General features: G+C 48.7%; 1 long non-coding RNA gene across 1 annotated transcript; it reads right to left on the bottom strand.

Moving 5' to 3' along the window:
• Positions 1–9,199: 9,199 nt before the first annotated feature.
• On the bottom strand, positions 9,200–9,595 carry LOC128849743 (uncharacterized). The gene is made up of 3 exons (XR_008447470.1): positions 9,491–9,595; positions 9,338–9,400; positions 9,200–9,257 (listed from the first exon to the last, which is right to left on the bottom strand). It is a non-coding gene; the product is annotated as an uncharacterized LOC128849743 (long non-coding RNA).

Below are 9,595 nucleotides of genomic sequence, written 5' to 3'. Positions count from 1 at the left end.
GACGCGAGGCAACCTGTTACAGAGTCTAAGGCATAAGGCAACCTGTTACAGAGTCTAAGACGCAAGGCAACCTGTTACAGAGTCTAAGACGCGAGGCAACGCGTTACAGAGTCTAAGACGCGAGGCAACGCGTTACAGAGTCTAAGACATGAGGCAACCTGTTACAGAGTTAAGGCGCAAGGCAACGCATTACAGAGTCTAAGGCGCAAGGCAACGCATTACAGAGTCTAAGGCGCAAGGCAACGCATTACAGAGTTAAGACACAAGGCAACGCAATACAGAATCTAAGGCGCAAGTCAACCTGTTACAAAGGCTAAGACACAAGGCAATGCAATACAGAATCTAAGACGCAAGGCAACCTGTTACAGAGTCTAAGGCGCAAGGCAGCGCGTTACAGAGTCTAAGGCGCAAGGCAACACGTTACAGAGTCTAAGGCACAAGGCAACGCGTTACAGAGTCTAAGGCACAAGGCAACCTGTTACAGAATCTAAGACGCAAGGCAACCTGTTACAGAGTCTAAGGCGCAAGGCAACGCGTTACAGAGTCTAAGGCGCAAGGCAACGCGTTACAGAGTCTAAGGCGCAAGGCAACGCGTTACAGAGTTAAGACACAAGGCAACGCAATACAGAGTCTAAGATACAAGCCAACCTGTTACAGAGTCTAAGACGCAAGGCAACGCGTTACAGAGTCTAAGATGTGAGGCAACCTGTTACGGAGTCTAAGGCATAAGGCAACACATTACAGAGTCCAAGACGCGAGGCAACCTGTTACAGAGTCTATGGCATAAGGCAACGCGTTACAGAGTCCAAGACGCAAGGCAACCTGTTACAGAGTCTAAAGGCACAAGGCAAACTGTTACAGAGTCCAAGACACAAGGCAACCTGTTACAGAGTCTAAGGCACAAGGCAACGCAATACAGAGTCCAAGACGCAAGGCAACGCAATACAGAATCTAAGGCGCAAGGCAACCTGTTACAGAGTCCAAGACGCAAGGCAACCTGTTACAGAGTCCAAGACGCAAGGCAACGCGTTACAGAGTCCAAGACGCAAGGCAACGCGTTACAGAGTCTAAAGGCACAAGGCAACCTGTTACAGAGTCCAAGGCACAAGGCAACAATTTACAGAGTCTAAAGGCACAAGGCAACCTCTTACAGAGTTAAGACACAAGGCAACCCCTTACAGAGTTAAGACGCAAGGCAACCCCTTACAGAGTTAAGACGCAAGGCAACCCCTTACAGAGTCCAAGACGCAACAGTAGTCATATCCAGCACAACATTACAGAGTTAGAGGTGACACAACATTAATTACAGACAACACTACATCACAGAGATAGATACAATGCAACGTTAGTGTTGGATGCCACACAGAGCTAGATGCAATGCAACAGTACAGTCCGACCAACACAGTGCAATATTACAGCGTTAGATGCCATGTTAGACACAACACAATGTTACAGAGTTAGACACAATGCAACCTTAGGGTTGGATGACACATAACAGAGTTAGACACAATGCAACCTTACAGAGTTTGACGCAACTGTAGAGTTAGGCACAACACTCCGTTACAGAGTTAGACACAATACAACATTAGAGTTGGATGCCACACAACAGAGTTAGATGCAACCTTAGAGTGAGATGAAACGGTACAGCCAGACCCGACGCGACGCTCCATTACAGACTTCGATACTATGCAACATCAGTGGGATGCCACACGGACACAACGCAGCCTTACAGAGTTAAACACAACAGTACAGTCAGACCCAACACAACATTAGAGTTACATGCGATGCAACATTACAGTCCAATGCAAGACAACATTAGAGTTGGGCACAAAAGTTATAATTAGATGCAACAATAGTTAGATGTGATCCAATATTACATAGTTAAACACGATACAACATTAGTTAGACACAATACATCAGAGTTAGACCCGACACTAAATGACAGAGTTAGATGCCAAAGACTATACAGCAGAGTCAAACAGCTAGAGACTACAAAACGCTACACGCTAGTTTGCAGAGTGAGATACAACGCAAGAGAGTAAGACACAACTAAACACTATGCAAGACGGTACCATTATTCAATACGACATAACACAGTAGAGGTAGACTCAACACAGACTGATTACAATAGCTAAATTCAAAATTGTACGCTCAATCCAAATTCTACTCAAAACTGTGGAATACTATAAAAACCACACACGATACAAGTTACACTCAATAGAGCTACTGTCCATACAAGTTATACTCAAAACACTACTGTACAACTGTTACACTGAAAACTATACATGAAATTTCAACTTCAACATTACTAGCTTTTTTACCAGGTAGGTACCTGGGAACCTCACAGGAAAGTACAGTGACTTAAAGTTGCACCAGCACTCTTAACTATACCTCTGAACAATGTTTGCTTTTAGGAAGTCCTCTGGCCGTCCCGAGGCGCGGCTCCACGGCGACTCCTCTGGCCGTCCCGAGGCGCGGCTCCACGGCGACTCCTCCGGCCGTCCCGAGGCGCGGCTCCACGGCGACTCCTCCGGCTGTCCCGAGGCGCGGCTCCACGGCGACTCCTCCGGCCGTCCCGAGGCGCGGCTGCAAAGGAGTGAAAAAACCCAAAACCCCCTAGATGTACCTACTTTTCCTGTCCCAGCATTCTCAACACAGTAACTACAGCTTATTCCACATCTCTCACCCCAGCAGTACGCATGATCAAGCTTCCATCATTGAGGCAACATCTTAGCCAGAACTAGTCTCTCAAGCCAGAAAGAGAGAAAGATATACAGACCTCAGTGGGCCCTCAAAAGTCAGATCTGCTTTTTAAAAAAATATTATTTCATATAATTATACTATCAACTACAACCCCCTCTCAAAGACATCAAATTTATATTTAACTTATTATAATCTAGTTGTCCTCAACACTACCAGCAGGACAGACTCGCCTAACCCTTCAACTGCAACATACCACACAAACTCCATATCACCATGCACTAAACCTACCTGCCCACCATAAAGTATTACCACATTCCAGGGGAGCACACCCCAGGAACAGTGTTCCCAGGTGCTTCAAAAGTTGGCCCTGCCTCAGAAAAAAAAAAACCCAGTCCCAGCTCGGCCTGCGCCCAAACCTTGGCGATGATCATCGCCTCGCAGACCGGCCGGGACCAGGGAAAAAAAACCCCGCTGGGGGGAAAAAAAAAAATCCCCCAGCTGGGGTTTTTTTATTCTATTTTTTTTTTTTTAAAAAAAAAAAAACTCAGTACCTGCAAAGCAAAACACTATACAAACAACCTCAGAAGCAACCCCACCTCCCCAACCACACAGGCAATCCCTGCCACATAAACTGCTCCTCCCTCCCAGCCCATGCGTGCCACCACCTGCCAGCCCCAACAAGCCATCACCCCTAGGCTGCACGGCTCCCTAGGAACTGTGTTCCCAGGCGCCTCAAAATTTGGCCCTGCCTCAAAAAAAACCCAGTCCCAGCTCGGCCTGCGCCCAAACCTTGGCGATGATCATCGCCTCGCAGACCGGCCGGGACCAGGGAAAAAAAACCCAGCTGGGGGAAAAAAAAAAAATCCCCCAGCTGGGGTTTTTTTATTCTAATTTTTTTTTTTTTTTTTAAAGCTAAGTACCTGCAAAGCAAAACACTACACAGACAACCTCAGAAGCAACCCCACCACCCCCCAACCACACAGGCAATCCCTGCCACATAAACCGCTCCTCCCTCCCAGCCCATGCGTGCCACCACCTGCCAGCCACAACAAGCCATCACCCCTAGGCTTCACGGCTCCCTAGGAACTGTGTTCCCAGGCGCCTCAAAATTTGGCCCTGCCTCAAAAAAAACCCAGTCCCAGCTCGGCCTGCGCCCAAACCTTGGCGATGATCATCGCCTCGCAGACCGGCCGGGACCAGGGAAAAAAAACCCAGCTGGGGGAAAAAAAAAAAATCCCCCAGCTGGGGTTTTTTTATTCTATTTTTTTTTTAAAAAAAAAAACCAAAAAAACCAACTTAGTACCTGCAAAGCAAAACACTATACAGACAACCTCAGAAGCAAGCCTACCCCCCCCAACCACACAGGCAATCCCTGCCACATAAACCGCTCCTCCCTCCCAGCCCATGCGTGCCACCACCTGTCAGCCACAACAAGCCATCACCCCTAGGCTGCACGGCTCCCTGGAACTGTGTTCCCAGGCGCCTCAAAACTTGGCCTTGCCTCAAAAAAACCCAGTCCCAGCTCGGCCTGCGCCCAAACCTTGGCGATGATCATCGCCTCGCAGACTGGCCAGGACCCAGGGAAAAAAATTGTTAATTCTATGTTCTATTTCTTTGTGCTAACTGCCTGCATGGCAAGACATTCTACTTCACATACAACCTCAAAAAGCACAATAATAAATGACTCCCACCTCTACAGCCTCAGACACTGATCCACCTACACACATGCTCACATTCCCCCCTAGACGCATTCAGACACATCAAATGCTTGCACAGAGGTGAAGCGCTTCCTTTTAGCCACCAAGGGCCTTCTTGCTTCAAGTCTTTGCTTCCACCTGGGGCTGGCTTGCATGCACGCATCAAGGCCTTGCTTCAAGTCCTTGCTTGCACCTAGGGCTTGCATCAAGTTCTTCCATCGCTAGCTTGCTTGCATAAACACATCAAGGGCTTGCCTGCACAAGTGAAATAATTGCTTCCATCCATGCTGACAGGCATCAAGGACATTCTTGCATGCATGCACTAAGGCCAGGCTTGCATCAAGTCCTTGCTTGCACCAACTTCTTCCATCACGTCCTTGCTTGCATGTGAACACTGACGACTGGTTTGCATACAGAATTCATACACCACAGGCCAGGAGCCAAATCCTCACTGCTTCGGGGGCATGAGCCAAGGACTAGCTGGCAGGCAGGCATCAAGTGCGTGCACCAAGTCCTCGCTGGCTGGCAGGCGTGCACCAAGTCCTCGCTGGCTGGCAGGCGTGCACCAAGTGCGTGCACCAAGTCCTTGCTGGCTGGCATTCAGTCTTGGCAGCAACTGCTTGCTTGTATGCACGCACCAAGGGCTAGCTGACATCAAGTACACCCACTAAAGACTGTCTGGCTGCCTTGCTTTCATGCCTGCATTAACTTCTGGCTGGCAAGAGCTGGCATCGAGTGATTACGTGGCTGCACTAAGCCCTTGCATCAAGTCCTTGCTTTAAGAGTACGCACCAAGGGTCGGCTTGCTTGCACCAAGTCTTTGCTTTAAGAGTACGCACCAAGGGTCGGCTTGCTTGCACCGAGGCCTAGCCTGCACACAAATGCTGGGTTCCTTGCACCGAGGCCTGGCTTGCTTGCACACAAATGCTGGGTTCCATGCACCGAGGGCTGGCTTGCTTGCACACAAATGCTGGGTTCCATGCACCGAGGGCTGGCTTGCTTGCACACAAATGCTGGGTTCCATGCACCGAGGGCTGGCATGCTTGCATGCACCTGATGCTTGCATGCACCTGATGCTTGCATGCACCTGATGCTTGCATGCACCTGATGCTTGCATGCACCTTGCCTAGCAATCACCATTTGGCACACAGGTTGCCCTCCTGCATCTGAAAAACAATATTGAATAAGTCACCTCAATACTCAGCAGTAGCTTAACAATTACAGGCATCTTGTTTCCATTTGAGAATAATAACCCTCTTTCACACTACAAGCAGGCAGAAAAAGAAACCAAAAAACCCAACCAAACCCAAATGTTAAGTTCCACACATACCATAAATAACACCCTTGATTATGAACTGCTTTGCTACCGCTCCAATGGTTTATCCCACACAGTCTTGTTCATCCCCCTGTAGCTGCAGAGCCAGGCAGAAACTACTTTCCTCAGCTGTTGCATCTATGGCTACTCGATGGGCAGCATACTGTATGTATACTAGGCTACAATTACAGAGCATATCAGCACATTAACCACAGAACCTTACCGATATACTTCTGTTGACACTTATTACTTCCTTGCCTCGGGCAGAGCAGCTCCAACCAGACAAATACATGCAACGACACTGCACGTGAAACCAATGACACACCAGAGACAAAAGAAAACTCTAAGGAGAGTGACCCCCAGACCAGAGATGCCACAGGGCAAGAATACGTAGGGGCTGCGAGGAAGTCTCAGCGGCAGCCCCAGAAAAGTGGAAGACCGTAGTCCCTTAGTAAGGGATATGGCCAGAAGTGGGAGGACGCAAGTGCAAGAAGTGGTGCTTAAAGACCTTAGAACGTAGAGGATGCACAGAAGAAGTCCCAGAAGAGGGGACAGATGCAAGGAAGTGCAAGCAAGCACTCGATCAGAGAAGTTGACGTGGCCTGCAATGCCGCTGCAATAGACAACTGACCAGAAACTTCCAGAAAGCAAGACCCATGCGTGCTGTAAGACAGCAATGCGAGACAAGCGGTGCCCAATTGGCATGGGAACAACGAGTACAGGCACTTGAGACCCTAGAGATGATGCCCAAGCATTCCTTGAGCACAAAGAGGACATCGAGGCCTGTGAAAGACCTAAGGCACAGCACACGGACTACGTAAACGACGACAACACAGACAGACTAGAACCACTTTGCCTGGCACACGATCGCTTTAGACTGAGAAGGAGACCCCCTCTGCCTTCACCTGCCCAAAGGGGACTCTTCCTGCACAGTTCTCTCTTCTATGCTACCTCTCAAACCGCTCCCTGCTATTACAAGTCACCTCCCCTCTTCCCAGCACAACCCCAGCCCTAGTCCCTCCACCTAGCTTTCAGGGGTCCGAGAGCCTGAGTCATGCTTGGCAGAAGCAGCTCAAGTCACATCTGCTGCCTGATACGATCCTGCAGTCAACGCATTTCTCTTTATCTGCAAGAAGACAGAACGGAAAACAGTGCCAGCAGTCAGCATTGTGCTACACAGCACCCCATTTGTGAGAAATCGACAGGCCCGTGCCCCATCCCCCCATTACCCACCTCACCTCAAATGCTTTTCCCGTTCCAAAGGCAGCCCGCGTGGCACCTACAAAATCAAATAGAAATGCCTAGCTGAGTTGCTCTGTAAAATTTAGCCCTGCAATACCTGTTTAGACAGCGACCTCCTCACCTCTCAGGCCATTTGCCTGCATGAAGATTCACCCCTCTGAGGCTGCGTGTAGCACCTGCGGAAGACAAAACAAGACATGCTCAGATACTACCCTAAAGCATAGGCTGCCCGCAGTCATTATTCCTCATGTCCTGCTCTCTTATCTTGACCGCTTGCCCACTCAGGTGGCGCTATCTTCTCTTGTCCCATCGAGGCTCTCGCACCACCTGTAATAGGCAAAGAGCAAAGGAGGCTTATAACTCCACAGACTATAAGACGTGAACAATAACCGTTTCTTCACATAACTCACCGTTGTTCTTCTTGCCCAAGACAGCTCCCGTGCCGGTATGCTGTTTTGCTCATTGCTCTGCATCTTCAAAGAGAAAAAATAAAACCAAAATACAATTACTAGTCATGTAGACACCAGTTGCATCTAACTGCCAACACTGCAGCCAACCCGCCTTGCTACAGGAATCTAACCCCAACTCCATCGTCACCCCTTGGTGCTAGAGCTCGTGCCTCTGCACCTGAAAAAACCACAATATTCAATAAGTCAGCAATAGCCAAACAATTCCAGACACAATGTTTACATTTAGGAATACCATCTCTATTTCACACTACAGCCAGGCAGGAAAAAACAGGATAAAATGAAATATTAAATATTAAACACATACCAAATTTATTGGCCTTAGACTGTAAGCTGTTCTACAAACACTACAGGGGCATATCCGAGACAGCTTTAGTCATCCCCTCTGTGGCTGCATAGCTGAGCAGAAGTGCTTCTCACCCGATACATCTGTGGCTGCTTGCTCTGTAATGGACCACATGGCCTTGGCGTTCCAAGTCCAAGCGTGTATCTATATTAAATATAGATTCTTACTGCTATTCTCCCGCCAACTACTGCTTCTATGGCTCAAGCAGAGCAGTTCCAGCCAGACACAGACACATGCAGACAAACTCTGCACAAAAGACCAATGGCATGATGCAGAAACAAAAGAAGACTCGGCAAGAATGACTCGCACACAAGAGTCTGCATTGGCTGAGATGATGTAGGGAGCTGCAAGATAGAATCTACAGCAGCCTTTGAAGAGTGGAATACTGAGGCCATGTAAAGACATATGGCTGCAACTGGAAGGACGCAAGTGCAAGAAGCCCTGCTTAAAGGCCTAAAAACGGAGGATGCGTGGAAGGAGTCCCAAAACAGGGCTTTAGGAAAATGGATGAATAATTATTGAGGATGCTGACATGTCCTGCGATGACTATGCAATAGACAACCGACCAGAAATTTCCAAAACGCAAGACCGATCCAAGCTTTAAGATGGCGATGCAAGAAAAGCAGTGCCCGATTGGCACCTTACCAAGAACAGACATTCAAGACCCTAGAGATGATGCCCGAGGCACGTGGCACATGCCTTAAGCACAAAGATGACATCAAGACCTGTGGAAGACTTTATACATGGCAGACAGACTACGTAGACTAAACAACAACAGATACAGGCTGTAACTACCCTGCCTGGCACACGCTAGCTCTGCGCTGAGGATTGAACCCCTCCCTATACCTGCACAAAAGGTTACTCTTCCAGCACAGCCCTCTACCATGTGCTAAATCCCTTCTCTGCCATTCTCAACATTCTGCCTTCTTCCCAACCCTAAAACGCAACCCCCTCAACTTAACTTTCAGAGGGCCAAAGGCCTGAAGCCATCCCTGGCAGAAAAAGCTCAAAACGAGTCAGCTAACTGGGACGATCCTGCATTGCCAGGTTCCTCTTGATTATCATCTGCAAGAAAACCAAACAGAAAAACAGTGCCCATACTCAGCATCGCACTGCACAGTGCTAACACTTGTACTACACCCACTGCTAAATGGCCAAGACATTCTGCTCACCTGTTCCGTCCCAATTCAAACATCCAGTGCTGCAGCCATCATCACCTGGGGCACCTAAGATAGCCAGACACAAAGATTACTGTTGTGCTTCTGAGAAATCGGTCCCGTGCTCCTTCTCCCTACTACACAGCTCACCTCAACTGCTCTTCCCATCGCAAAGGCAGCCCGCACAGCGCCTGCAAAATCAAAGATAAATGCTCAATGGAGTTGCTGTGTACTACATTGCTCTTAGACACCAATTTGGACAACCACCTCCTCACCGCTCAAACCATTTCTCAGCATGAAGCTCCACCCCTCTGAGGCTGCATGTAGCACCTGCAAAAGAAGAGAGGTACTTGGGATAGTAACGCAAAGCGGAAGCTGCCCCCAGCAATACCCATCTCCTGCTACGTTACCTTGACCGCTCTCCTGCCCAGCATCCATCATCTCAGGCTGCCATGTTGAGGCTTGCTCTCCACCTGTAATACACAAATAACAAGGGATGCTTTTAAGATCAAACTGAAAACGCAGATCAGCTATTTATATTGCCACTGGCCACATCTTCCCACCTACACCACAGCCGACTCGCCTCCCTATGGCGCTCCACCCACAAGTCCATCAGCGGCATTTGGCACACAGGTCGTCCCTCTGCATCTGAAAAACAATATCAAAGA

The sequence above is a fragment of the Cuculus canorus genome, chromosome 33, assembly GCF_017976375.1.
Source record: "Cuculus canorus isolate bCucCan1 chromosome 33, bCucCan1.pri, whole genome shotgun sequence".
NCBI classification, from domain to species: Eukaryota; Metazoa; Chordata; class Aves; order Cuculiformes; family Cuculidae; genus Cuculus; species Cuculus canorus.
The sequence above is the reverse complement of the archived record's forward strand: the minus strand, read 5'-3'. Positions and strand labels throughout refer to the sequence as shown.